Source organism: Notamacropus eugenii, chromosome 4, assembly GCF_028372415.1.
Source record: "Notamacropus eugenii isolate mMacEug1 chromosome 4, mMacEug1.pri_v2, whole genome shotgun sequence".
Taxonomy (NCBI): domain Eukaryota; kingdom Metazoa; phylum Chordata; class Mammalia; order Diprotodontia; family Macropodidae; genus Notamacropus; species Notamacropus eugenii.
The window spans coordinates 82826115-82854002 of NC_092875.1; the positions used below are offsets into that span (position 1 = coordinate 82826115).

The window sequence follows — 27888 nt, forward strand, 5'->3', positions numbered from 1 at the left end:
TGGTTGTGACAGTCACCTCTGCCCTCTCAGTGTATCTGAGGTGCGTCAGACATCAACGTGGGACACCCTTGGTGGTCATCAGATGGGTGAGTTATTGACCCCACCATGAGCTCCCCTAGAGCTGGAGCCTAGGTCTCAGCTAGACTCAAATACAACTTTCAGTATGTGGCGGGGTGCGGTGGGGTAGGGATGGGGATAAGAGTAGGGGGGAAGTTAGAAGGGCTAGGGGAGACTGTGAGAGGGATGTGAGGGAAGTTCTGGTGCCCTAGCTTGGTTGACTCATGGGTATTAAAACCTGCTTTGGTGTTAATGTATTTAGAGCCTGTTTTTCTATTTTAAATAAATGATCCATTTTTACCTCTACAATGTAATATTATGCAATAGTTTATCAAAAATTCCTCATATGGTGTTCCTACCTTACAACACTAGGGTTGATTGAAGTTGCATTTATAGGTAACTTTGACATTTTCAAAATTCTTTAACCATATTATTTAATAATAACATGGCTTAATCTTTTGAGGATGAAATTCAAAGGGCTTGGTGGTTAATTAGAATAAGTTTCAGTAGATGTGAACCCTCTACCAAGTTGAAAAGCTTGTGAACTGAGAAAGGGCCACTTCATGGTGGTTTTGTCTCTGGGATTTTATTTCTCAACTGAGAGGCATGTGTGGAAAGCTCAAGTCCATACCAAAATCTTTTGAATAACTTTTTCCACACTAATATTCTTCATCATTATTCCAGTTGTTCATCTGTGTGTTAATGAGCGAACTGCTATATACTCTATACTACATAATACTGTTCATTTCATTGAAATATTGGGCTCCCTGTGCTGTCAACATCCTGTCCTCTGGGAACAGGACCAGTGTTGAGGCAGGACAGGTGGTTTGTGTAGCAGGTGTCCAGTTACAAGGAGGAAGATATGGTTGAGCATGTCATGCTGTAGATAATTCAGGGAGAATTTCAAATGCAAGATTTTACACATTAGTAAATAGAAATAGTATTAGTTAAACTTCATTGAACATTTCAGGATGCATGCATTCCATCATCTACAATAATTGCTACTAATGAGAATGCTTGGGAGTTATTCTACCCTTTACTGCAATCAGAAGATGGGAAGAAAATACAATGTCCTCCATCTGAGAGAAGGAAAAATCCCAGGTCATATGAGAGGTCTGCTAATTGAATCAGGAACACTTTGACAGTTCCTGATTTAAGAGCAACAGCATTTTTTAGACAGCATGACTCAAGAGTTTCTCCAGATGCAGCAAGTGGTGATGGGAAACAATATTTCCAACCAATAAATTGGAATATGGTGACCACAACAACCCCAGGAACCCAGCTTCCTATGGAGCAGGACAGAAAAGACTAGAAAATAAAAAAGATAAAAGGAATAAAAAGAAGACAGGGAAGACTTTAGATGGATGGGTGAAGAAGGCCAGAGACTGAATTTGGGGAGGGGAAATTTAGGAAAATTGGAGGAAAAATTGACGATTGACTTGAGATGATGGAAGAAGAGGTAGACTCCATCCAATGAGGCCTCCAGCTGGAGAAGCATTTGGGAAAAAGTGTCTAAGGGGAGGAAAAATACTCAGGGAAAGGCAGAAAGTACATCACATAAGAAAAAGAAAGTGAAAGACAATGGTAGCAATAGAAGCAAGAGAAAAATTGGATGAGCCTGCTCTCTGCTGCTTGGAGAACTCAGAGAAAATAGTTAGGTGTGACTGTCAAGATTTTAAGAGGTGAAAAAGTAAAGTGAATCAACCCATAAAGGAAATAGAGAACATGGAGGGAAGAGTGGTTAAAGGAAGAAATCTGTAAGGAAAGTAAACCTATAAATGGTAGCATGAGACGATGCAGTTTATGGGGAGATAGATTTGGAGTCAGTATGACTTGAGTACAAAATCCTTCCCCGACAATTATTGATGTGACCGCAATGAAGGCACTTAAACTTTCTTAGTCTCACTTTGCTCATCTGCAGAAATGAAATAGTATGCCCCAACATACAAAGATGTTGAAAAGATCCATGATTTCACATACAAAAAGTGCTTCCAAATCTTTATGCTCTATGTAAATGCTAGCTGATGTAGCAGCAGCAGCAGCAATAGCCACAGCAGTAGTAGTAGTAATAGTAGTAGAAGTAGCAATAGTAGAAGTAGTAGTAGTAATAGTAGTAGAAGTCATAGTAGTAGTAGTAATATTAATAGTAGTCGTACTAGTAATAGTAGTAGAAGTAGTAATAGTAGTAGTAGTAGTAGTAGTAGTAGTAGTAGTAGTAGTAGTAGTAGTAAAGGGAATCAGCATGTAAAAAGAATATACCTACAAAGTAAGCAAAAAAGTAAATCTTATAACTGGAGTAATGTAGTAACAAAATCAAAAAGCACAGAATCCTACTTTTGTAACAAAGAAGATCAAAACGTACAACCAGATGAAGACAACAAAGTCAAAACTCCTACATCCAAAGCTTGCAAGAAAAATATAAATTGGTCACAGGCCCTGCAAGACCTCAAAAAGATTCTGACAATCAAGTAACGGAAGTAGAGGAAAAATTGGGAAGAGTATTGAGAACAATGGAGGAAAATCATGTAAAATGAGTCAACAGCTTGCCAAAGGAGACCATCCCCCCAATAATACTAAAGAAAATAATACCTAAAAATGCACAAATGGCAAAAGGTGTCCAAAAGGAAATGAAGAAAGATTGCCTGAAAAACCAGAATTGATCAAATGGAAAAGGAGGTCCAAAATCTCCCTGAAGAAAATAATTCTTGAAAAATTAGAATGGAACAGATGAAAGCTAATAACATTATGAAAAATCAAGAAAATATAAAACAAAACCAAAAGAATGCAAAAATAGTAAATAATGTGAAATATCTCATTGGAAAAACAAACAACCTGTTAAACAGATCCTGGAGAGATAATATAAAAATGATTGGACTACCTGAAATCCATGATCAAAGGAAGAGTCTAGACATCGTCTTTCAAGAAATTATCAAGGAGAACTACCCTGATATTCCAGAACCAGAGGGTAAAATGCATATTGAAAGAATCTACCCATCACCTCCTCAAAGAGATGTCAGAAGGAAAACTTGTTGGAATATTGTGGTCAAATTACAGAAGGCCCAGATCAGGGAAAAAAAACACTGCAAGCAGTGAGAAAGAAACAATTCGAGTTTTGTGGAAATACAATCGGAATAATACCAGAGTTAGCAGAGATCCTATAATGTACAAGCTGCTAGACCTCTTATTGACCTGACTGTATTTCCACATACTGGAACAGAATAGCCCAGTGGTCAAAGGAACTCTAGAATTCAAACCCAGAATCACTTACCCAGCAAAACTTAGTATAATATTAAGGGGGAAAACTATATATTCAATGAAATAAAGGCCTTTTAAGCATTCTTGATGAAAAGACCAGCGCTGAATAGAAAATGTGACATTCAAATACAAGGATCAAGAGAAGCATGAAAACTTAACAGGAAAGAGAACTAATAGGGGATTTCCTAAAGGTGAACTGTTTCCATTCCTGCATGGAAAGATATTTGTGACCCTTGAGAGTTTTCCCAGTATTAGGATAGATGGAGAAAATATTATATTCATACACACATACATGTATATATATATGTTTATGGAGTGTGAATACATATATGTATATACACACATATGCACATGTGTGTATTTATACCCGTATGAACATGTACATAGCCATCAGGTCAGGACCAAACTCAGAGCAAATGACTATCAGCCATCACAAGACCAATGGAGAACCTGTGCAACAATGTATCCAACACACCCCATATGGAGCAGGAAACAGGCCCACTGAGAAGATGTCAGTTTTTCTGGAACATCACAAGTGTGAGCTGCCCCTCCACATGGAACCCAGCCCCACACTTTCCCTACAAGATTACCCTTTAAGTGTAGTCCTTACACATCCCTCCTCTTCTCACTCATGCTGTGTCTATTTATGAGAGAATAGAGCCTCGTTATATTGGGGGGGGCTATTTTGATTTTTCTTACCATGTGATTTAATTTAATGCCTTTCCCTTGAAATAGTTGTGTCCTCAGGGAAGGCACACAACCTGAACATTGCAGTCTTGCACTATCAAACATTCAGGCCTCTCTTTCCCTTTCCTCCTTCCTCCTCATCCCTCCTCCCCCAGACCGTCTTTCCATCCCTTTATCCCAAGAACTCCCTCTTTGGGTCTCCTCTGAGTCCCCTTGAAGCCAGTCACCCATTTTTCTGTAATTTGAATTATATGGTCACTGGGTTTCCTTTCAACTCTGAAATTCTATGAATCAGCCTTGACAATGAGCCTGTCAACACAACACAATATTTTGAGAAGCTCATTAAGAAAAGGGATGGTTATGTTCAGGGGTCAACCTGCCTTGTCCAAGGGACCTTTGAATCTGTTATTATATGTCATTGAAGTAAAACCACATTGAGAGAGAAGTGAGGTGGAGAAACTTAGGAGGTTATTTTAAATGCTCAGGTGACTAGGTTTTGATTTTGTTTAATTTCTGAAAATGGAGCATCACAAAATTGTCTTCTTGGAATGCTTGCAGGAGATGGACAATTTGAGGGATTTTTGGAGAATACCCAGGAAACTCTGCTTAGTTCATCAGGGCTTTTGTGCATGAAGGAGAAGGCGCTTCTGACTTTGTGTTGCATGTGAAAAGTACTTCAGGAGGTGGTAGTCAAAGATGAGTGACTGTGGAGGAGATAAATATCTTGCTCCAAAGAGTCGCCATTTCATTATCAAAGAATGCCATCTCACAGTAGTGGTGAAAAGCACTAGTTTAATTAAAATAGAAAAACAGTTGAATTGACTTTCGGGGACTCTTCTCCACTTATTAGCAGCAAATGCGAAATCGATGTCTCTTTCAGTAAGTCAGGGAGACCTGCAAAGCAATGACAAAACAAACTATACACAAATTGGACACTTTTCAACCAAACTACAGACAGGAACAGGGTTCTCAAAGTGCTTTCAGTTCAGGGTTTGTGGATTCTCAGTCTGAGGGGGTGTGTGGCATTAGACACTCTGTGATCCTGAGGGGCATAAGTTCTAATGGCACATAGGAAACTCCCTGAAGTTTGCAACAGTCTAATGATGGGGCTTGGATCCATTACTCTATGTAGAAATAATAACAATAGTGATGATAAGAATAACTCCCATTTATGTAGCAATTAAGTCTGTGCCAGGCGCAATGCAAAGCACTTCAGGAACAATTTACAATGACTTCACTTGATTCTCACAAATGTGGAATGCAGCTGATATTATCATCCCCATTTTACAGTTAAGGGAATTCAGGCAAAAAGCATTTGTCCATGGTCACCAGAGCAGACAAAGACAAAACAGGATGGTCTTGGAAATATGTTAGTGTTAAGTACGAATGGTGGCAACTAATTTTATAAGTGGTAAATTTATGAATGCATGTTAAACCTTTGAATTCCCTCAGCAGCTTCCAGGGGAGGCAGTATAATAGACTGGTCCTGGGAGCAAGAAAATCTGAGTTCATATACTGCCAGTAAAACACACTAGCCAGTTAACTTCACCTTTCAATCGTCTGGGCAATATTCTGTGACCATAAGTTGGAAGATAATTGCTGCTCCGCTGATGGGTACAAGTTTTCTCACTGCATTCCTAATCACCTACCCTGAAACAAAGTCAAACTCAAACCAAATGTAGCCTCCTAACTTTGAGAACTCAGATAATAAATAATCCAGTAATGAGTTACATGTATTTTTAGGTAATCATACACGTGTAACTTATTCTAATAAACATTTTTCTGACTAAAATAATAGGAATAATGAGGCATTTAATATATGTATGTATACATATGCACACATGTGCAATTCAGTGGTTCAGTACTGGCAAGGAATTGATCTCCCTCTAATTACTTGTAGTCAATATGCTTGTGTGTGTATATGACAAATCATCAATTTTATTTCCCCACACTTTGGATTAAGCACCACCATGTGCTAGACACTGTGCTAATTTTCTTCACCAATATTTCTTCACCAGTATTTCCTTTGGTCCTCACCACAACTGTAGGAGATAGGTATTATTATTTTCATTTTACTGTGTCTTGCCCAGGACACACCAGGAAAGTGCCAGAGGCCAGGTTTGAACTTAGATAGTCTTGACTCCAGCCCAGCTGCCACCTAGTTCCCCTCATTTAATAGAAAGGGAATTTTAACTGAAAGGAAGGAAAGGTCTCTTTTATAAAGCAAACTAAAAAAGCACAGTGATTTTGGTGGCTATTTTCTCCCCCTTTTGCCAGACATGGGTGGAGAGAGTATTTCACTCTTTTATTCATCAATAAATATGGGAAAAGAACAAAAAATCTTTAATGACAAAGCCTCTTGAACTAAAGATGCATACGCAGGAGCCCAAAAACTGCTTTATACAAGTTAATATAATAAAATTATATGTTTTCATAAATATCCCTTCTTGGTTCTTAGTGAGAAGTGAACTCACATTTTTCCATGAAAGAAATCTCCACCCCCACGACATTTGAGGAATTTTCTTACAAAAGAAAAGGGATCATTGCTGATTATCTCTCATGCCAGGAGCCCCCCGCCCCAACAGAGAGAGCTGAGTTATCAATGGAAAATTTACGTGAATGAGAGAAAAGGAACATGATATAACATAAGCTTTTCACTATTGCTTTTAAATAGGTTGGATGGGCCGAGAGTTTGAGGGGAAGGCGACCTTATGACCAAATATCTAATGGAAGAATAACACATTAACTAGGGAAACTTTTGTCATTGCTACAAAATCTCTTGTCTTGTCTTTGTATTGAGGTCAAGAATTTAAATCCATGGAGAGAAAATATGCATATGCACATACATGAAGCAGATATGCATATTTGTGTATGTGTATGTGTTTATGTATACATATAAGTAGATACATATATAGACACAGATGAGATGCAGATATCAACATGAATATAGATAGAGATTTTAGATTCAGATTATATAAGCAAAGGGTTATGAATATATGCACATGGATATAGATACACATACAGATATGGATATGGATGTAGATACAGACATAGATACAGATGAGATATCGATATGGGCATGAATATAGCTATAGAGAAAGATAGGTATAGGTACAGATACAGATTGGATATATGTGCGGAAATAGCATCATACACAGATTAGACAGGGATATAGATAGGTTCAGAGATATAGATATGGATGTGAATATAGATACACTGATGTAGATATGAAGATAGATATAGGTACAGATTAGATATAGATATGGACATGAATATAGATATAGATATATAGAGACACACACTGGATAGATATGGAATTAGAAACATAAGCAGATTAGACTGGTGTACAGATATGGACATGTATATAAATATAGATATAGATAGATATAGGTATATAAACAGATGAGATAGATATGGAAAGAGAAACATAAACAGATTAGACAGGGATATAGGTAGAGAAACAGATATAAATGTTTATATGAAAATTGATACACTGAAGTAGTTATGGAGATAGATGTAGATCCAGATAAAGATTTGATATAGACAGGGATATGGATACAGATATGAGTAGATATATAAATAATCTAGGAATTGAAAGAGCTGGGTAATAGGGTGAATTCAGGAAAACTCATTAACACCAAAACCTTTCAATGCTCGTGTCCCAAGCGAATACACCAAACCTTCTCTCAGTCTGTAGGTACTGAAGTTTATGAGTCTAGCCCCGTCTCAACCCTCAGCTGCAGGGGAACATGGAAAGGTAATAACTTGCTCCTCTGCTCTCCACTAAAGGTCGCTCACCTTGCTGTCTGGCTCACCTTTGTTGATCACCTCAGATACACGGAGGGATTGGGGTTTCTGTCATTACTACTTCCAACTAGGGTGGCAGGGTGTTCTTGGACAGAAGGAAGGTGGTACAACCATGTCTCAAGCCAGGGCCTCAGGCATTGGGGACGTCTGGGAACTGAGTCAGTTAAGCTGCCTGGGTATTATTCTCCTGGCCTCAGCAAGAGGCGGAGAGGATTCTCACAGGCCATAAAGTCCTCAAACCTTTGCTGGGATGGCAAAAGCCATGCCACTGTCTTCCCCTGCTTTAACCACCTCCTCCAAGAATCGCCAGAATCCTTGTAAAACTCCTCCTTAGTCATCAAAGAGCCAGAGCACACCAAGGAGAGCATCATGAGTGTGTGGCAGGGGCAGGGGTGCAGGGGACCCAGGCTCTTTTCCTCTCCCCATTGTTCCCCGCCCCCATCCAGGCTCTAAGTGCAGAGGGCAGTTTTTGATTTTGGGAGCAACCAACTGGGACCTCATTTTTTGGAAGGAAGTGACTAAACAGCAAACTGCTTACAGAAATCTGGGGCAGAACTTGTGGGGGCCTTACAGAAACTCCTGTCTGGGGTCTATGTATGGACCAAGGTCTCTGAACCCCTGTGACACTCACAGTGTCTTCCTCACCACAGAAAGAAAGCTTTGGAGCTAGTGTCGAAATGAGAAATTGCAGCTTGGACAAGGTGATAACAAAAGAGTGGAAGCCCCCAAATTCATGGAAGTCCTCAGCAAGAAAATGATCCTGTCTGCTGCTTGTGGAAGGAACCACACTCTAGCTTTAATAGAAACTGGCTCTGTGTTTGCATTTGGAGAGAACAAGATGAGGCAACTTGGCCTTGGCAACCAAACGGATGCCATTCCCAACCCTGCACAGATAATATACAATGGCCAGCGAAATACCACAGTGACTCGTGTGGCTGAATTCAGCATGATAATGGAGTGTAAGGGAAAACTCCAGTCCTTTGATGCCCTGAATGTGGTCAGTTGGGACACAATTCTGACAGGAAATTCATTGCATGGCCTCAGAGTTTAGAATATGACTGTGAGCTGGTCCTCTGCTGAGTTGCCATCTTCACTGAAAATATAAATATTATACAGATTTTGCCATTCCCCAATGTCATTGTCTGGGATGTTTCCTGTGACACCAATCACACTCTGGTTCTAGACTCTCAGAAACCTGTTTTCCCTTGGGGGTTTGGAGAAGATTGCCAGCTGGGTCTCACAGAGCAGAAATATGAGATAGTCACTCATCTGGTGAAGCTCTTTAATTTCCCACGCCAGGGGCCAGGGAAATCTATGCCAGCTACATCTGTTCCTTCACCTTCAGGGAAGTTGGTGGCCAGATTTTCTGGGGTGCTACAAACATTTCTCAGGGGACCACCATGTATCCCAAAACAGTTCAGGACCTCTGTGGCTGGACCATTAGAAGCTTTGCTTGTGGGAAGAACTTTATTACCTTAGCTGCCACAAAGCAGGTTGCCACAGGCTATTCACACTCCTTGTTGAACACCAGGGACTAGAGCCAGAATGAAAAGGAAAAGCAAAACAACCTCCCTGTACATAATCCTGACATCCTCTCCTGATGGCTGCAAGGCTGCCAGCCAGCTCTCCAGGCTCACCTAGGCAGTCGAGATTGTCAATGTGCCCAGGAACACAAAGAAGGCAGATGAGAAGAAACTCCTCAGGGAAAAGATCTCAGAAGCTCCTATTTGTTAGTCTTTCACGTTCCCTTTTAGAAGCAAATTCATCGTCAAGTACCTTTTTGCTGCAACATCTCCAAAGTGTTTCTCTCCATCTTTCTCTGTTTTCTCCCTTCCCCTACCACAAATGTTCCATGAAAATGTGGCTCTTAGTTGACTACTTAGGATTTTTAAAAAAAAACAAAAACAAAACAAAAAATAACCTCCTTTTACCAAGACCACACTTGTAAAAATTCCCACTTCCAAAAACCTCATTGTAAAAAAAAAAAGGACTTCCTCTTCAAAAGACATCCTCCTGCTCCAAATGGAAAGAGATTCCAGAGAGGGTCCTTGCAACTAAATACTTCTATTCCTGCAAGGTTTGCTTTCATATTGAATGCACCAATGACATTCTGCAGGGCTTGCTATTGTGCTAACAACTTAACAACTGAATTTTAATCTATTTTCCTAAGTAGTAAGTTTTATATAGAGCATATATAATATCATAGTAAGAATATAATAAGCCTTCCTAAAGCGTTAAAACCAAGAAGTGACATGGCAGAATGCATGGACGCCAATATTCTGTGAGGTTTAAGAGATACTGAAAGACTGTTGAACTCAAATCCACGCTTCTGTTGGCCAGCTAACTGATTTCAACTTTTTATTTTTCGAGAGTCACAACAAATATTGGAAGGAAAACCCAAAGTTCCTCTGAAGAAATTCATGTAACTCATCAACTAAGAGACACTTCAGCAATACCCCCAATCAGCTGGAAGGAGAATCACTGTGGTTTCCCACTATAATAGTGCTTCAATCTAAACAGCTGCTTGATTCCTGGCCAGAACCGCCCCTACCTCCTATCCATCTTCATCTCCACTAATCAACAGTTTGTCCATCCTCCCATTCGCCCACCAGTCAGTTGCACAGTTGCCCCTGCCCCGTGCTCCTCTCCCTCCACCACACCAGCCTCAGCCCCAGCCCCTGCACAGCCTCTGCTTCCATCATGACCACATCGACCCCCTCTCAGGTACAGCAGACTTCCCACCAGGACTCAGAGGCCGCCATCAACCGCCGGATCAAAGAGCTCTACGCCTTCGGAGTTTACCTGTCCATGTCTTACTGCTTTGACCCAGATGACGTACCATTGAAAAACTTTGCCAAGTATTTCCTCCACCAGTCCCACTGGGAGAGGAAGCATGCTGAGAAGCTGATGAAACTCCAGGACAAGTGCAGCGACCACATCTTCCTGCAAGACATCAAGAAACCCGACCAAGAAGACTGAGAGAGTGGGCTGAATGCAATGGAATGTGCTCTGCCCTTGGAAAAAAATGTCAGTCAGTCAATACTGGAACTGCACAAGCTGTCAAAGGAAAAGAATGACCCCCATTTACATGACTTTATGGAAACCCCACTACATGGACAAACAGTTAAAGTCCATCACACAACTGAGTGATCACGTAACCAACCTGCAGAAAATGCACCCCACCCCTGCCAATTCTGGCATGGAGGAATATGTTTTTGACAAGCACACCCTTGGAGACAGTGACAATGACAGCTAAGTCACACCTGGATTCCCCCATACCTGGGAACTGTGGGCTAGACTCCTACTGTCTTTCAGTGCATGCCTACTTTGGTTATCTGACCATAATCTGTACCAAAAAACTACCACCATTTACATTCCAATAAAGTGACCTGGTTCGTATGAAATAAAAAACAAAACGTACCAATACCCCCATTCAATAGCAATCTCAAACGTTTGAAGATTACCACTATGATGAAGATCAGCCATGAAGACCTGAGGAATCCCACTGCATTTTGGACAGCCCTCATTATTAGAAAGTGTTTTCTCTGCATGCAGCTGAATTCTCTACAATTTATTCCCTAAGGTAAGTGGATTTTGTTTCTGGAACATCCTGTTTATATAGAAGCATGCCTGGAGAAAGGGTGAATACATTAACTCATGGAGCTTAGTTGAGTTTTTCTGGTTTCTGGTTGTCCCTTATAGGAGGAGGGAAGGCTGTGAATGGGACATAGAGCTGGAAAATTTTTATGTGATAAGACTGGATCAGAGGCAGGGAGAAGGGTCAGAAAAATGGAGGAAAGAGAGGATAAATAAGATCTGAGGATATTGTGAAAATCCAGAGCTGCTGTTTTGGAAATGAAGGCATGGTAGGAAGGTAGCCCAGACGGTAAGGGTGCTGAACCTGGACTCAGGAAGACCTGAATTCAAATCCTACCTCACATTTACTAGCTAGGTTACCCTGGACAAATCACTTTACTTTAGTTTTCTTATGTGTAAAACAGGGACAATAATTGCACCTACCTCCCAGGGCTCTTATGATCATCAAGTGAGATAACCTGTACTTTCCTTTGCAAACCTTTAAGTCCTATATAAATTGTAACTTCTTATTTTCTGTACTTACAATGAATTTTCATAAATTAATTCCTCTTCTCTAAATGCTTATTTGTGTTATGAACATCATTCAGAAATACTTTGTCCTTGCTTCGAGTTCATAAGAATTCTAAATTAACATCTTTGGGAGCAAACATGAGTGTACTAAGGAAGCCACCTGTTTAAAGAAGCCCTGCATTGATTCCTTTAGAAAGGAGGGAATTTGCACTAACTGGCTGGTTTGACAAGTTCTAGATTCCTTTAGAGCTTACAGGAACCTTTAGGGTGTCTTTGACAGGAAACTGGTGACTGAACATTGAGTTGCCCCCCTCTCCACTCCTTTCTTGCTGTCAACAGAAATTGGTACCTGAAGGCCATCCCTATTAAATAACAGCTGCTGTCAAATACAGCCTATTGTGGATGAGGCAAGTGAAGGAAGAATGGGGCCATGATTTGTGGCTTTCATCAGGCTTTAATCACTGAGCTGCTCCCTTCCTTAACCTGAGTCCCATCTCTAGGGTTGAAAGCCTTGAAAGAAGGTGGAGAAGAAGGAATCAATGGGTTTTCTAATTACACTCAGGGTATCTGAACAGGGTTCCTGCTGGCCAATGTCCTGTGCAGGTGAGCTTCTTAATACAGAGCCCTGAGTGTTCCAGTCTGGATTACTCTCTCTGCTCCCTCCAGTTATATTTGGACATCTTGTGAATATTTTTACAAGACAGCAGAAGCTGTTAGCTAGAGTCTAATCACTTATACTGGGACTAGAGGGTATTTATCACTTATTATTAACTTTGTTAATACCCATTATCATCCATTCAAGTGCACTGGAATAGTACTACTCAGATAAGAATTTTTCATCCATGTGGCTATTTGGGGGGAGTTGAGTGTCATTGATGGGGAATGGGGACATCTCAATAGAGAGATGGATAAAACACTTCCTACTTTCTTGCTTTCCTGTGCTAGGCTCCATGCTATTACTAAAGACTGATGGGGAACAGAAAGCAGAAAAGAAAAAAAGAAGAGGCAGAAAAGAAAAAAGAAGAGGCACAAAAAGGTCAAGAAAGAAGAAGACAAGGAAAAGAAGGCAAAACACAAAGTAAGGGAAGGAGAGAGTAGCAAATGCAAAGAGGAGGAGAGGATGCAAATGTGGAGGTGAAATGGGAGAAGAGGAAGAGGAATATGGTGAGGAGAGAAAGATGAGGGAGAGGAGGACATGGAGGAGCAAAAGCAGGAAGACAGGAGGAGAAGGAAGAGTAGGAGGAGGAGGACAACCACACCATCTACAGGGGAAGAACAAGGCATGGCCAGTCACCTCTCAGCAGGGAGAAGAGTCTTGTGGCCTTAGAGACTCCCCCTCCTTTCTTGTTGGGACCAGGAATTTAGCACTCAAGCAGCAAGACTGATTTGGTTTCTGGAGGTTTCCCCACCTGGCTTGGGACAGCCTTCCTTTTGTCCAGGAAGACCTTAGTCATTCCAGTTGGGAGTAGTTGTGACAGTCGCCTCAGCCCTCTCAGTGTACCTGAGGTGCGTCAGACATCAACGTGGGACACCTTTGGTGGTCATCAGATGGGTGAGTTATTAACCCCACCATGAGCTCCCCTAGAGGTGGGGCCTAGGTCTCAGCTAGACTCAGATACAACCTTCAGTACGTGGTGGGGCAAGGTGGGGTAGGGTTGGTGATGAGAGTAGGGGGGAAGTTAGAAGGGCTAGGGGAGACTGTGAGAGGGATGTGAGGGAAGTTCTGGTGCCCTATCTTGGTTGACTCTTGGCCACTGAAACCTGCTTTGGTGTTAATGTATTTATACCCTGTTTTTCTATTTTAACTAAATGATCCATTTTCACCTCTACAGTATAATGTTATGTAATTGAATATAAAATATTACTCACATGCTGTCCCTCACTTACCCTACTTGGGGTGAATGAAGTTACATTTATATGCAGCTCCAAATTTTTTAAAGTATTTTACAAATATTATTAGATAGTACATATGACAATCTTTTCACGAAGAAATTCAAAGGGTCTGGGTGTTCAATAGAATAACTTTGAGTAGATGTGAACACTCAACGAAGTTCAAAAACTTGTGAGCCGCCAAGAGGCCACTTCATGGTGAGGTTATGTCTCTGGGATTTTATTTCTCAATTGATGGGAATGTGTGGAAATCTCTAGTCCATAGTTAAAAAGTTGCGAAAAAATTTTTCCACACTAATATTCTTCTTCATTTTAATGGTTGTTCTGTAGTTTGTCAACATGCAAATTGCTCATATGGTATTGTTCATTTCATTTGAACATTGGTCTCCCTGTGCTTTGCAGATCCTGTCATCTGTAAAGAGGGCCAGTGCTGGGGCTGGACAGCGGGTTTGTGTAGCAGGTGTCTACTCAGTAGGAGGAAGACATGGTTGAGCAAGTCATGGTATAGATATTTTGAGGAGAATGTCAAATGCAAAATGAGATATATGAGTAAATAAAAATAGTATTAGTTAAACTTTCTTAAACATTTGAGGACAAATGCATTTCATCACCTACAATAATTGCTACTAAGGAGAATGCTAGGGAAAGATTCTACTCTTTATTGCAATCAGCAGATGGCAAGGAAATACAATGACATCCTCGTGAGAGAAGAAAAAATCCCAGATCACATGAGAGGTCTGCTAATTGAATTAATATCACCTTGACAGTTCTTGATTTAGGAGCAGCAGCATTCTTTAGAGAGCATGACTCAGGAGTTACTCCAGGTGCAGCAAGCAGTGATGGCAAACAACCTTTCCACCCAACAATTTCTCATATCATGACCACAACATCCCCAGGAACCCAGCTTCAAAAGGTGCAGGACAGAAAAGGCTAGAAAAAGAAAAAAATAAATTGAATAAAAAGAAGACAGAGAAAACTTTAGATGGATGGGTGAAGAAGGCCAGAGATTGGAATTGGGGAGAAGAAAGTAAGAAAATTTGAGGCACAATTGAAGATTGACTTGAACTCATGGAAGAAGAGTTGGATTCCATCTAATGAGGACTCCAGATGAGGAAGGATCAAGGAAAAAGTCTCAAAAGGGAGGAAGAATACTCGAGGAAATGCAGAAGGTATAGTAAATAAGAAAAGGAAAGTGAAACACACTGGTAAGGATAGAAGGAACAGAAAAATTGGATGTCTGCCTATCTGCTGCTTAGAGCACTCAGAGAAAATAGGTAAGTGTGACTATCAAGTTTTTCAGAGGTTAAAATATAAAGTGAATCAACCTGTGAAGGAAAAAGAGACCATGGAGGGAAGAGTTGTTAAAGGAGTAAATCTGTAAGGAAAGTAAACCTATAAATGATGGCATGAGTTGATGCAGTGGATATAGTACTACATTTGGAGTCAGTATGACCTGAGTACAAATCCTGCCCCAGACAATTACTAACGATGTGCATGTAATCAACTCACTTAAACTTTCTTTATCCCAATTTCCTCATCTGACAAACCAGAATAATAGCTCCCAACATACAGAGGTGTAGAAAGAATCAAGTGATTTAACATGTATAAAGTTCTTACAAATCTTAATGCTCTATATAAATGTTAGCTGTAGTAATAGTAGTAGTAGTAGTAGCAGTAATAGTACTAGTAGTAGTAGGAATAGTAGTAGTGGTAGGAATAGTAATATCAGTAGTAGTAGTAGTAGTAGTAGTAGTAGTAGTAGTAGTAGTAGTAGGTATAGTAGTAGTGGTAGGAATAGTAATATAAGTAGTAGTAGTAGTAGTAGTAGTAGTAGTAGTAGTAGTAGTAGTAGTAGCAGTAGCAGTAATATTAGTAGTAAAAAAGGGAATAAGTTTGTAAAAGGAATATACCTATAAAGTAAGCAAAAAAGTAAATCTTACCAATGGAGTAATGCAGTAAAAAAGTAAAAAGTGCAACTACGCTCCACAAAACCAAGGCATATTCACTCATAGAGACATAGCATGAATGGGAAGAGGACATATGGGAAGGGGTCCCACCTAAAGGTCAAATGTGTGGAGAACACAGATCATTGTTGAGGTCTTCAGCCCATTATGTGGTTGTGTTAAGAAATCTTGGTGTGACAGGACCACACATGATCACAGATCCATAGGAAGCCATCCAAGACTAAGAAGATGGAAATCTGTGCAACTTGAGAGTCTACAAGATTGTCCAGGATCCCAGGCAGGTTCCCACATTGACAATAAACACCTTGGAACCACATGTTGCCTACGGACGACGTAGCAGATGTCTTTGCGAAGAGAATCAAAGCAGGAATGGAGAGTGGACCAAGAGAGCTGTCAAGGCAAGAGAAGCCTTCATCAGCTGAAGAGAAACGGTCGTGGCAAGGGGAAGGATCAGAAGGGAAAGTCTCAGATGAAGATGAAACTAGGAATTGCTGCCCATTACCCAGAGCGGAGGAGATAAAACTGGACAAAGGCAGAAAAAAGACAGAGCTGCCCAGTTATTACTCTTTCTTTTTTCTCTTCTTGAGAAACCTTTGAAGAAGGAGGGACAGAATCAAGATGGCTCATTAGCAAATTGGTACCAATTAGGAAACATATACTCTATATTCATAAATTTATACAAATTTATTTCATTAGCAAATTGAGTAAAGACGTCAGACATACCCTTGATGAATTAGAATCATGGAGCCTAAGAAAATTACATCCCTGGGAACCGATACAGTTGCTAGGTAAGATTGCTGAACCAGTCACTGATATTTGCAAGACTGTTTAGCAAAGGAAGGCTTTCAGAAGGACAAATACAGTCCTGATATTTTTTTAAAAGGAAAAGAAAGAATGGAAAGGATCTTAATTGGCTTTGAATATTGTGCTTATTATAATAAGATTAATTTCAATATTGTAAATCTGACACTTGCATTTCAGAAATAAAATTCTAAGGTACTATATAATGAGCAGTTTGCCTGGGAAAAGATCTGAGAGTATTAGTGAATTTGTAATGTCAAGAGAGGTAAAGCTTTTGGAATAAGGAGGTGATCATCCCTTGGTCAAATCCAAAGAATAGTCCGGTGTTCTTTTCTGAAGCCCACATTTTCAGAAGGATGTTGATGGGCAGGACAGTATCCAGATATGGTTAATTTTCATAATAAATAGCTTGTAACACATGATACCTTGAGATTGGCTGAACAAGTGGTTAAAGTGTTTATCCTGGCAAGATTGGAGCAGGAAGTAATAGAATAATTCTCTTTAAGTACATGAAAGGCCCAAAATATGCAAGAGAAATTAGATTTGTTTTGTTTGACCCCCAAAGGCAGACCTGAAATCAATGTATGCATTAAGCCTAAATTTGAGTTTGATCTAAAGAAAAATGCTGAAGGAATTAGAGCTATCCAAAAGTGGAATGACTGCCATTGTTGGTAGTGGAAGGTCTTGTTGGAGGTCTTTAAGCAGAGGTTGACAGTTAAGTGATAATCATCATACGTTATCAAGTACGTAGTTTGAATTAAGTGGTAACTGGGTTTCTTTTAATTCGGAAATTCTCTGATTCTCCCTTGACAATAACTGTTCATGATAATGAGCCTGTCAACAAAATATTTTGAGAAATTCATGAAGGGAAGCGATGGACACGTTCAGGGGTGAACCTGCCTTGACCAAGGGACCTTTCAGTCTGTGATTATATGTCATTGAAATAAAATCACATTGGCAGAGAACTGAGGTGGAGAAATTTAGGAGGTTAATTTAAATGGTCAAGTGACCAGTTTTTGATCTTCTATAATTCCTGAAAATGGAACATCACAAAGTTGTGTTGTTGGAATACTTGCAGGAGCGAGTTGTACAATTTGAGGGTTTCCTTCGAGAATACTCAGGAACCTCTGCTTAGTTCATCAGTGCTTTTTTGTATGAGGGAGAAGGTGCTTCTGTCTTTGTGTTGCATGTGAAAAGGCTGGTTCACGAGTTGGGACTCAGATGAGTGACTGTGGAGGAGATAAACGTATTGCTCCAAAGAGGCGCCATGTCATTATCAATGTTTGCCATCACATGGTAGTGGTGAAAAGCAATCGTTTACTTAAAATAGAAAAACAGTTTAATTGGCATTCAGGGGCTCTTCCCCATTTATTATCAGAAAATGCTAAATAGATGCCTCTTATGTCCTGGTAAGAGTAAGTTAGAGGGGACTGCAAAGCAATAACAAAACTAACCATACACAAATGGAACACATTTCAAGCAAACATTAGTGGGACAAAATCTGAGGGTTAGCCCTTGGTCTCCTACAGTCAGGAATAGGGCTCTCAAAGTGCTTTCAGTTCAGGGTGTGTGGCTCTAGGTCTGAGGGTGTCTGGCATTATGTGCCATGTCTGGCACACAATACCACTGACGCCTAGTGGTATAAGTGCAAATAGCACATAGGAAACTCCCTGAAGCTTGCAACAGTCTAATGGTGGGACTTGGTTCTTTTCCTGTATGTAGAAATAATAATAGTGATAATAAGAATAACTCCCATTTATGTAGCAATTAACTCTGTGCCAGGCACAATGCTAAGCCCTTGATGAGCAGTTTACAATTACTTCATGTGATTCCCACAACTGGGAGAGGGAGCTGCTATTATCATCCCCATTTTACAGTTAAGGCAATAAAGGAAAAATGATTTGTCCAGGGTCACCTGATCAGACAAAGACAAAACAGGATGTTGTTGAAAATATGTTAGTGTTAAGTGGGAATGGTAGCCCCTAATTTGATAGGTGGTGAATTCAGGAACATATATTCATGTTACAATTGTGGCTTCCTTCAGGAACTTCCAGGGGAGGCAAGATAATAGACTGGTCTCTGAAGTAAGAAAATCTGAGTTCAGATTCTGCCAGTAAAACACACTAGACAGTTAACTTCACTTTTCAATCCTCTGGGCAATATTCTGTCACTATAAACTTCAAGATAATTGCTGATCCTCTGATTGGTAGAAGTTTTCTCCCTGGGCATTGCCTAATCAGCTACCATCAAACAAAGCCAGGCTCAAACAACATGGAGCCTCATAACTTTGAGGCCTCAGATAATGAGTACTCAAATAATGAGGAACATATATTTATTTTTATGTATTCGTATACATATGCTTTATTCTACCAGAAGATTTTTCTGACTAAAGTAATAGAAATCATAAGACATTTAAATATATGACGGTGTACATACATACACATATGAAATTCATTGGTTCAGTCCTTGGCAATGAATTTGTCTACCTCTAATTTCATCTAGTAAATATGTTTGTGTGTGTGAATGTATGAGAAACCATCAATTTTATTTCCCCACACTTTGGATTAAGCACCACTACGAGCAAGACACTGTGGTAATGTCTTAACCAATATTTCCTTTGATCATCACAACAACTGTAGGATATGGGTATTACTCTTTTCATTTCACTGTGTCTTGCCCAGGACACACCAGTAAAGTGCCAGGGGCCAGGTTTGAACTTAGGTAGTCTTGACTCTAGCCCAGCAGCCACCTCATTGCCCTTATTTCATAGAAAAGTAGATTTAGCAGAAAAGAAGGAAAGATATCTTTTACAGAGGATACAAAAAGGAATAGTGATTTTTGTTGTTGTTTTCTCCCATTTTTCCCTGAAATGGATGGAGAGAAGTATTTCACTCCTATATTCATCAATAAATATGGGAAAATGAGAAAACAAAGGTATTTAATGAGGAAACCTCTTTAACTAAAGAGTCATACACTGGAGCACAAAGACTGCTTTATGTAAGTTAGGATGAAAAAATTATATGTTTTAATAAATATCCCTTCTTGGTTCTTACTGAGAATTTAAAACAGATTTTTAAATGAAAGCAACCTCCCCTCACGTCATTTTGGAAATTTTCTTAGGAAAGAAATGAGATCATTTCTGGTTATCTCTCCTGCCAGAAGTCTTGAACTCCCCCTCACAGAGTGAGCTGAGTTTAGCAACTGAATATGTATGCAAATAAGAGAAAAAAAACATGATATATTCTTTTCATTACTGCTTTTAAAAAGCCTAGGTGGGCCTACAGTGTGAGGGGAAGGGGATATTATGATCAAATATCTAATGGAAGAAGAACACATTAACCAAGGAAACTTTTGTCATTACTTCACAATCTCTTGTCTTGTCCTTGAACAGGGGTTAAGAATTTAAATCCATGGAAAGAAAATATGTACATACACATACCTGTAGCAGACTTACATTCTGGCGCATGTGTATGTTTATGTATGGATATAGATAGATACAGACCTAAATAGAGATTAGATATAGATACGGACATGAATATAGATACACATTTGAGATACAAGTTACATGTGAATAGGGATATAAAGATATGCACATGGATATAGATACACATACAGATATGATATAGACAGATACAAATAGAGATATGGATATAGATACAAACAAATACAGATATAGATGTGACATTGACATGAACATGAATATAGATATACATGAAGATAGGGATAGGTACAGATATAGATTGAATATATATATATATGGAAATAGGAATATATACAGATTAGACAGGGAAATAGATAGGGACTCAGATATAAATATGGATATGAGTATTGATACCTTGATATAGATATGTAGATACAGATAGAGATTAGCTGTTGATATGGACAAGAATGCAGATATAGATAAATATAGATAAAGATACAGATTGGACAGAGATATGGAAATAGACACATGGAGATTAGACAGAGATATATAGAGAGGGACATAGACATAGATATGGATATGAATATATGTGCATAGATATAGATATGAAGATAGAGATACAGATAGGGATATGGATATAGATGTTGATAGGTATATAAATAATCTAGGAATGGAAAGAGCTTGGTAATAGGGTAAATTCAGGAAAACTCATTAACACCAAAATCTTTCAGTGCCCATGTCCCAAGGGAAAACACCACAACTTCTCTCAATCTGTAGGTACTGCAGGTTATGAGTCTAGCCCTGTCTCAAGCCTCAGCTGCAGGGGAACATGGAAGGTTAATAACTTGCTCCTCTGCTCTCCACTAAAGGTCGCTCACCTTGCTGTCTGGCTCACCTTTGTTGATCACCTCAGATACACGGAGGGTTTGGAGCTTCTGTCTCCACTGCTCCCAACTTGGGTGGCGGGGTGTTCCTGGACAGAAGGAAGGTGGTACAACCATGTCTCAAGCCAGGGGCCTCAGGCATTGGGGACCTCTAGGAACTGAGTCAGTTCAGCTGCCTGGGTGTTATTCTCCTGGCCTCAGCAAGAGGGGAGGAGGATTCTCACAAGCCATAAAATCTTCAAATCCAGGAGGCCTCTGCTGGGATGGCAAACGCCATGTCACTGTCTTCCCCTGCTTCAACCTCCTCCTCCAAGAATCTCCAGCATCCTTGTAAAACTCCTTCTTGGTCATCACAGAGGTGGAGCACACAAAGGAGAGGATCATGACTGGGGGCCAGGGGTGAGGGACACAGGCTTTTTCCCTCTCCCCATTAACTCCCCCTCCCCCAAACTAGGCTTTAAGTGCAGAGGGCAGCTTTTGATATTGGGGTTGACCAACTGGGTCCTCATTGGTCAGGAGGAAGTGACTAAACAGCAAACTTCGTACAGCAATCTAAGGCAAAACTTATGGGGGCCACACAGAAATGGCTGTCTGTACAGGATCCAGGTTTGGACAATGGTCTCTGACCCCTGTGCTGTTCACAGTCAACTCATCAACACAGAAGGAAAGCTGTGGAGCTGGAATCGAAATGAGAAGGGGCAGATGGGACAGGGTGATACCAAGAGAGTGGAAGCCCCACATTCATGGAAGTGCTCAGCAAGGAAGTGATGGAGTCCACTGACTGTGGTAGCAAACACACTCTGGCTTTGACAGAAGCTGACTTCATATTTGCATTTGGAGAGAACAAGATGGGGCAACTTGGCCTTGGCAACCAAAACAATGCCATTCTCAGGCCTGCCCAGATAAAGTACAATGGCCAGCCAAATACCAAAGTGACTTGTGAGGCTGAATTCAGCATGATAACAGACTGGAAAGGAAACTTCTACTCCTTTGGGTGCCCTGAATATGGTCAGCTGGGACACAATTCTGAAGGGAAATTCATTGCTACAGGCTGTCCAGGCTCCTCCAGGCAGTGGACATTGTCCGTGTGCTTTGGAACACAAACAAGACAGGTGAGAAGAGATTACTCAGTGAAACGTTGCCCGATGCTCTTATTTGTTGGTCTTCCCAAGGTTGCATTTTATAAGCAAATTCAACGTTGACTACGTTTTTACTGTATGATCTCCAAAGATTTATTGACTCCCTTTCTCTCTTTTCTCCCTTCTCCCAACCCAAATGTTCAACTAAAATATTGCTTCTTAGTTGACGACTTAGCATTCCTAAAAAAAGAAAAACAAAAAGAAAAACAAAAAAAAACTTTCTTCCAAGAGCATCTTTGAAAAAATCCCCACTTCCAAGAATGTCACTGGAAAAAAAGAATCCCTCTTCCAAACGCATCCTCCTGTTCCACATGGAAAAAGACTCTAAAGACGCTCTTTGCAACTAAATACACCTACTCATGCAAGTTTTGCTTTCATATTGACTCCAACAGTGACACTGTCTAGGGGTAGCTATTGTGCTAACAGCCTAACAACTGAATTTTTATCTAGTTTCCTACATACTAAGTTTTGTCTAGAACAGGCATTTAATCATAGAAACAACACGAGCCTTTTCTAAAGCTTTAAAACAAAGAATTGATCTACAGCTAAATACATGGCCACCAATATCCTGTGATGTTGAAGGGATGCTGAAAGAAACCTGAACTCACAATCATGCTCCTCTTTGCCACCTGAACGATTTCAGCCTTTTATTTTTCCCGAGTCACAGAATCAATATTGGAAGGAAAACCCCAAGATCCTCTGAAATAATTCATATAAGTCATCAACACCGAGACTCTTCAACAATACTCCCAATGGACTAGAAGAGCAGGGAAAGGGAGTCTCTGAGGTTTCCTCCTTCCACGGTGCTTATACAGAACCCACTCCTCAATTGCTCCCCAGAGGTGCCCTTACCTACCTGTCCACCTCCACCTCCACTAAACAATGCTTTGTCCCTCCTCCCTTTGATGCAGCACAAACAGCTCAGTCACCCCCAGCTCCTGGCCCCTGGCCTCAGCTGCCATTGCTGCCGCTACCACTTCCCCAACTACATCCCCAGCCACTGCACAGCCTCCACTGCTGCCATGAACACGTCAGCCCCCTCTCAGGTGCAGCAGAACTACCACCAGGACTTGGAAGCTGACATCAACTGCTAGATCAAACGGGAACTCTACGCCTCCTATGTCTAACTCTCCATGTATTACTACTTTGACCAAAATGATGTAGCATTGAAGAACTTTGTGAAGTACTTCCTCTACCAGTCTCAGGAGGAAAGCCAGCACACTGAGAAGCTGATAAAACTCCAGAACCAGCTTGGCAGCCCCATCTTCCTGCAACACATCAAGAAGTCACACCAAGGTGACTGAAAGAGTGGGCTGAATGCAGTGGAATGTGCTTTGCACTTGGAAAAAAATGTTAATCAGTCATTACTGGAATTGCACAAGCTGACAAATGACAAGAATGACCCCATTTATGTGATTTCATCGAAACCCACTATGGGAGGAACAGGTAAAGTCCATCAAACAACTGGGTGATCATGTAGCCAACCTGGGCAAAATGGGGGCCCCAGATTCTAGCACGGAGGAATATCTTTTTGACAAGCACACCCCTGGGGACAGTGACAATGAAAGCTAAGTTAACCTGGCTTCCCACACACCTGGGAAATGTGGGCATTACTCTTACTGTCTTTCAGTGCACGCATATTTTGGTTATCTGGCCGTACTTTCTACCAAAAAACTACCACCATATACATCTCAATAAAGTGACTAGGTAATAATAAAAAAAAGAAAAAGAAAAACAAACAAAAAAAAAGAAAAACAACCCTAATATCCCCAATCAATGCTTGTCTCAGACATTTCAATATCAACAAAATGATGAAGATCACCCAGGATGACCTGAGGAATCCCATTGCATTTTGGACAGCACTCATTATTAGAAAGTCTTCTCTTTGCATGGAGCTGAAAGCTCTACAATTTATTCCCTAAGGTAAGTGGATTTTGATTCTGAAGACCCTGTTCATATTGCAATCATGTCTGGGAAGGGGTTAATACATGAACACTTGGAGCTTAGTTGAGTATCTCTGGTTTCTGGTTGTCCCTTAGGGGAATAGGGAAGACTGTGAATGGGACATAGACCTGGCAAATTTTCATATGATAAGGCTATGTTAAAGCAGGGAGTAGGGTATTTATCAGTAGACAGAGTGTTGAGCCTGGGATCAGAAGACCTGAGTACAAATTCAGCCTCGGTCCCTACCAGCTCTATCACCCTGGGCAATTCACTTAACCTCCATTTTCCTTAATTCACTGGGGTTTGGAAATGGCAAACCACTCCATTATTTTTGCCAAGAAAATTCCATGGACTGTATGGTCCACATGCCCATAGTCAGATACAAGTGAACAATACCCAGAAGAGTTATAGAAGATAACACAAAGAGCTGAGAAATGTGGGCCTGGGCCATCTTACCCTTACTAGCTGGGTGACCTTTCTGGGCCTTGAATCTCTAATATTGAAAATTGACAGGTTGAATAAGAGATCTTACGAACTCTTACACATTTTACAACTCTAAAATTTCTTAAAATTCTTAGCTGAGCAATTAAATACTACAGTTCTGGTACGGAAGTCTCTTGGTTTTAAGTAGATCTAACAATGCAGGTGTCCTGTTTTCTCTTTAGTAGAATATTTCCCTTCCCACCTGTGTCTGCAAATTCCCTTGATTCCCTTACCTAAGCTCCCTAGCAGAGGACAGCATCGTCAGGGCATTAGAAATCCTATGCTTTCACCTGCTGAACTCACAATAGTTTGTCCTTGGTGATAAGACAGGTGTCATGTCTAAAGAATTTCTTTTCTTTTCAGCCTCAAAAGAGCCAGGGAACAAGTCATTATCAGGTCTGAATCTCTACTGAATATATGAAAATCTTTTCTCTGAAGATTTTTCCACATTTTATGTCTGTTGAGGTATTATCAGTACATTGTGTCAGAGTGAAATATTTCCAGGTTCCTGCAATGGTTTATTATTGAAATGAAAATTACTAGAAGACAGAAGAGACCTTGGGTGAGAGAATAGATTACACTTGAAAGAATTACACATCATGTTGTGGTGGAATGGACTTTAGGGGTTATGTAAGTCAACACTTATTTGAAAAATGAAGAAATTTTCTCCAAAAAAACCATAAATTTTAATATTTGCAAACGTTTTCCTTCTAACAATCATGTTGAGCTGCTAATGACATTGTCTTCATGCTACAGATGAGAAAATTAAACCTGGGTTTTTGAGCCCAAATCCAAGTTCTGCAAACCAGTTACTAAGGAAGGATGACTCCAAACCTCAAAGTGGAGAAATACCTTTCTGAATGTCATATGGTACTTTAATAGCTGGGATCTAGAATTCAAGGACAAGCTTCTGATATGCAATCAAGTGTTGTCTCCACTGACCTACACAGACTTCCACTGACAAAGGCTTCCTGGCTGCATTTAGTTTGCGTAAATAATATTTGTTTAATTGAACTGAATTGAACTGAGTTAAGCAAATATTTTTCATCATGTCTTCCTTCATTCAACAGGCAGCTGACTCATTTCTATTCTGTGGATGAAAGCTATGCTTGCATTTGTTCTGATCAGTATGTTGATGGATAACATTTGTAGATCTGAACAAGGCCTTTGACACTGTTACTGGTGAGGGATTAAGGAAAGTTAAGTCAAAATTTTATTGCCCAAAGAAGTTCATCAATATTGTATGTCTATTTTATGATGGCATGTTTGCCCTGATTCTGGACAATGGACAAAGCTCTCATGACTTCCTAGTCACCAGTTGAGTGAAACAGGGCTGTCTGCTTCTTCCCATGCTTATTAGCATGATGTTTTCAGCCATGCTGACTAATGCTTTCAATGAGGATTAGCACGACCTCAAGGTCTACTACCATACTGATGGCAAATTCTTCAATTTGAAAAGATTAAAAGCCAAGACCACAGTGGAGGGAGTTCTGTTTTCAGATGATTGTGCACTCAGTGTAGCCTCTGAAGCTGAGATGCAACAAAGCATGGATCAATTCTCTGTTGCTTGTGCTAATTTTAGCAATATCAAAGAAACACAGGTGTTCCATCAGGCACCACCACACTATCTGTACATGAAACCATCAGTTACAACAAATGGAGGAGCTTTGAAAGCTGTGAATAAGTTCGCTTCTTTTGGTAGTGTACTTTCCAAGGATGAACACATTGACAATGAGGTTGATGCACACATTTCTAGAGTTTGCTCAGTGTTTGTGAGGCTCTGAAGAAAAGTTTGGAAGAGAAGAGGTATCAGACTGACTGCCACACTGAAAGTCTACAGAGCCATTGTGATGACCTCATTGTTGTGTGCTTCTGAAACAAGGAAAGTCTACCAGTGCCATGCCAAGAAACTGAATCACTTCCATTGGAATTATCTTAGGAAGATTCTGAGGATCACCTGGCAGGATAAGGTAGGAGATACTGGAGTCCTTGCTAGAACTGAATTACCAAGTATTCACACTATGCTTGAGAGGGTGCAACTCTGATGGGGAGGCCAAGATGTTTGAATGCAAAATGTTAGCTTGCCAAAATGATTGTTATATGGAGAATTCACATGGGGCAGGAGATCACATGGTGGTCACAGGGAATGATATCAGGACACTCTCAAAAACTATGGATTTATCTGTGCAACATTGGAGACACTGGCACAGGACTGCTCAGCATGGTAGGCCCACATCAGAAAGGGTGCCGTGCGCTTTGAGCAAAGCAGGATTGAGACATCACAAAGCAAATGCAGGAAGCAAAAATTTGGAATATTCACCTCAAATATTCACATGGACTCTCTAAGTCCCACCTGTAGCAGAGCATTGTCAGTTCATATTGGTGTAATCAGCCACAGTCAGACACACTAAAATTCCACTTCATCTTGGAAATTGCATCCAAAAAAAACAAAACAAAACAAAAAACCAAACAAAGTCATAAAAACAAAAAAAAATGGAAAAAACCTTCTTCCAAGAGCATCCTTTTAAAATTCCCCGCTTTGAAGGATGTCACTATAAAAGAAGAATCCCTCTTCTAAAGGCATCCTCCTGCTCCACATGGAAAAAGATTCTAGAGAGGCTCTTTGCAGCTAAATACACCTACTCATGCAAGTTTTCCTTTCATATTGACTCCAACAGTGACATTTTCCAGGGCTAGCTATTGTGCTAACAGCCTAACAACTGAATTTTATCTAGTTTCCAAAGTACTAAGCTTTTTCTAGAACAGGCATTTAATCATAGAAACAACACTGGCCTTTTCTAAACCTTTAAAACCAGGAATTGACCTACAGCTAAATACATGGCCACCAATATCCTGTGATATTAAAGGGATGCTGAAGGAACCCTGAACTCACAATCCATGCTCCTCTTGGCCAGCTAAACAGTTTCAAACTTTTATTTTTCCAGAGTTACAGAATCAATATTGGAAATAAAAACCCAAAGTTCCTCCCAAATAATTCATATAACTCATCAACACAGAGAATCTTCAACAGTACTCCCAATTGACCAGAAGAGCAGGGAAAGGGAGTCTCTGAGCTTTCCTCCTTCCACAGTGCTTATACAGAACCCACTCCTCGATTGCTCCCCAGAGGTGCCCTTACCTACCTGTTCACCTACACCTCCAATAACCAACACTTCGTCCCTCCTCCCTTTGTTGCAGCAGAAGCAGCTCACTGGCCCCCAGCTCCTGGCCCCTGGCTTCAGCTGCCATTGCTGCCTCTACAACTTCCCCAACTTCAGCCCCAGCCACTGCACAGCCTCCAATGCTGCCATGACAACAATCAGCCTCCTCTCAGGTGCAGCAGAACTACCACCAGGACTTGGAAGCTGACATCACCAGCTAGATCAAACGGGAACTCTACGCCTCCTATGTCTAACTCTCCATGTCTTCTTACTTACACCAAGATGATG

General features: G+C 40.4%; 1 pseudogene; it reads left to right on the plus strand.

Annotated features, from left to right (window-relative positions):
• Nucleotides 1–231: 231 nt before the first annotated feature.
• Nucleotides 232–27849, plus strand: LOC140500209 (ferritin heavy chain-like; annotated as a pseudogene).
• The last annotated feature ends 39 nt before the right edge of the window (nt 27850–27888 follow it).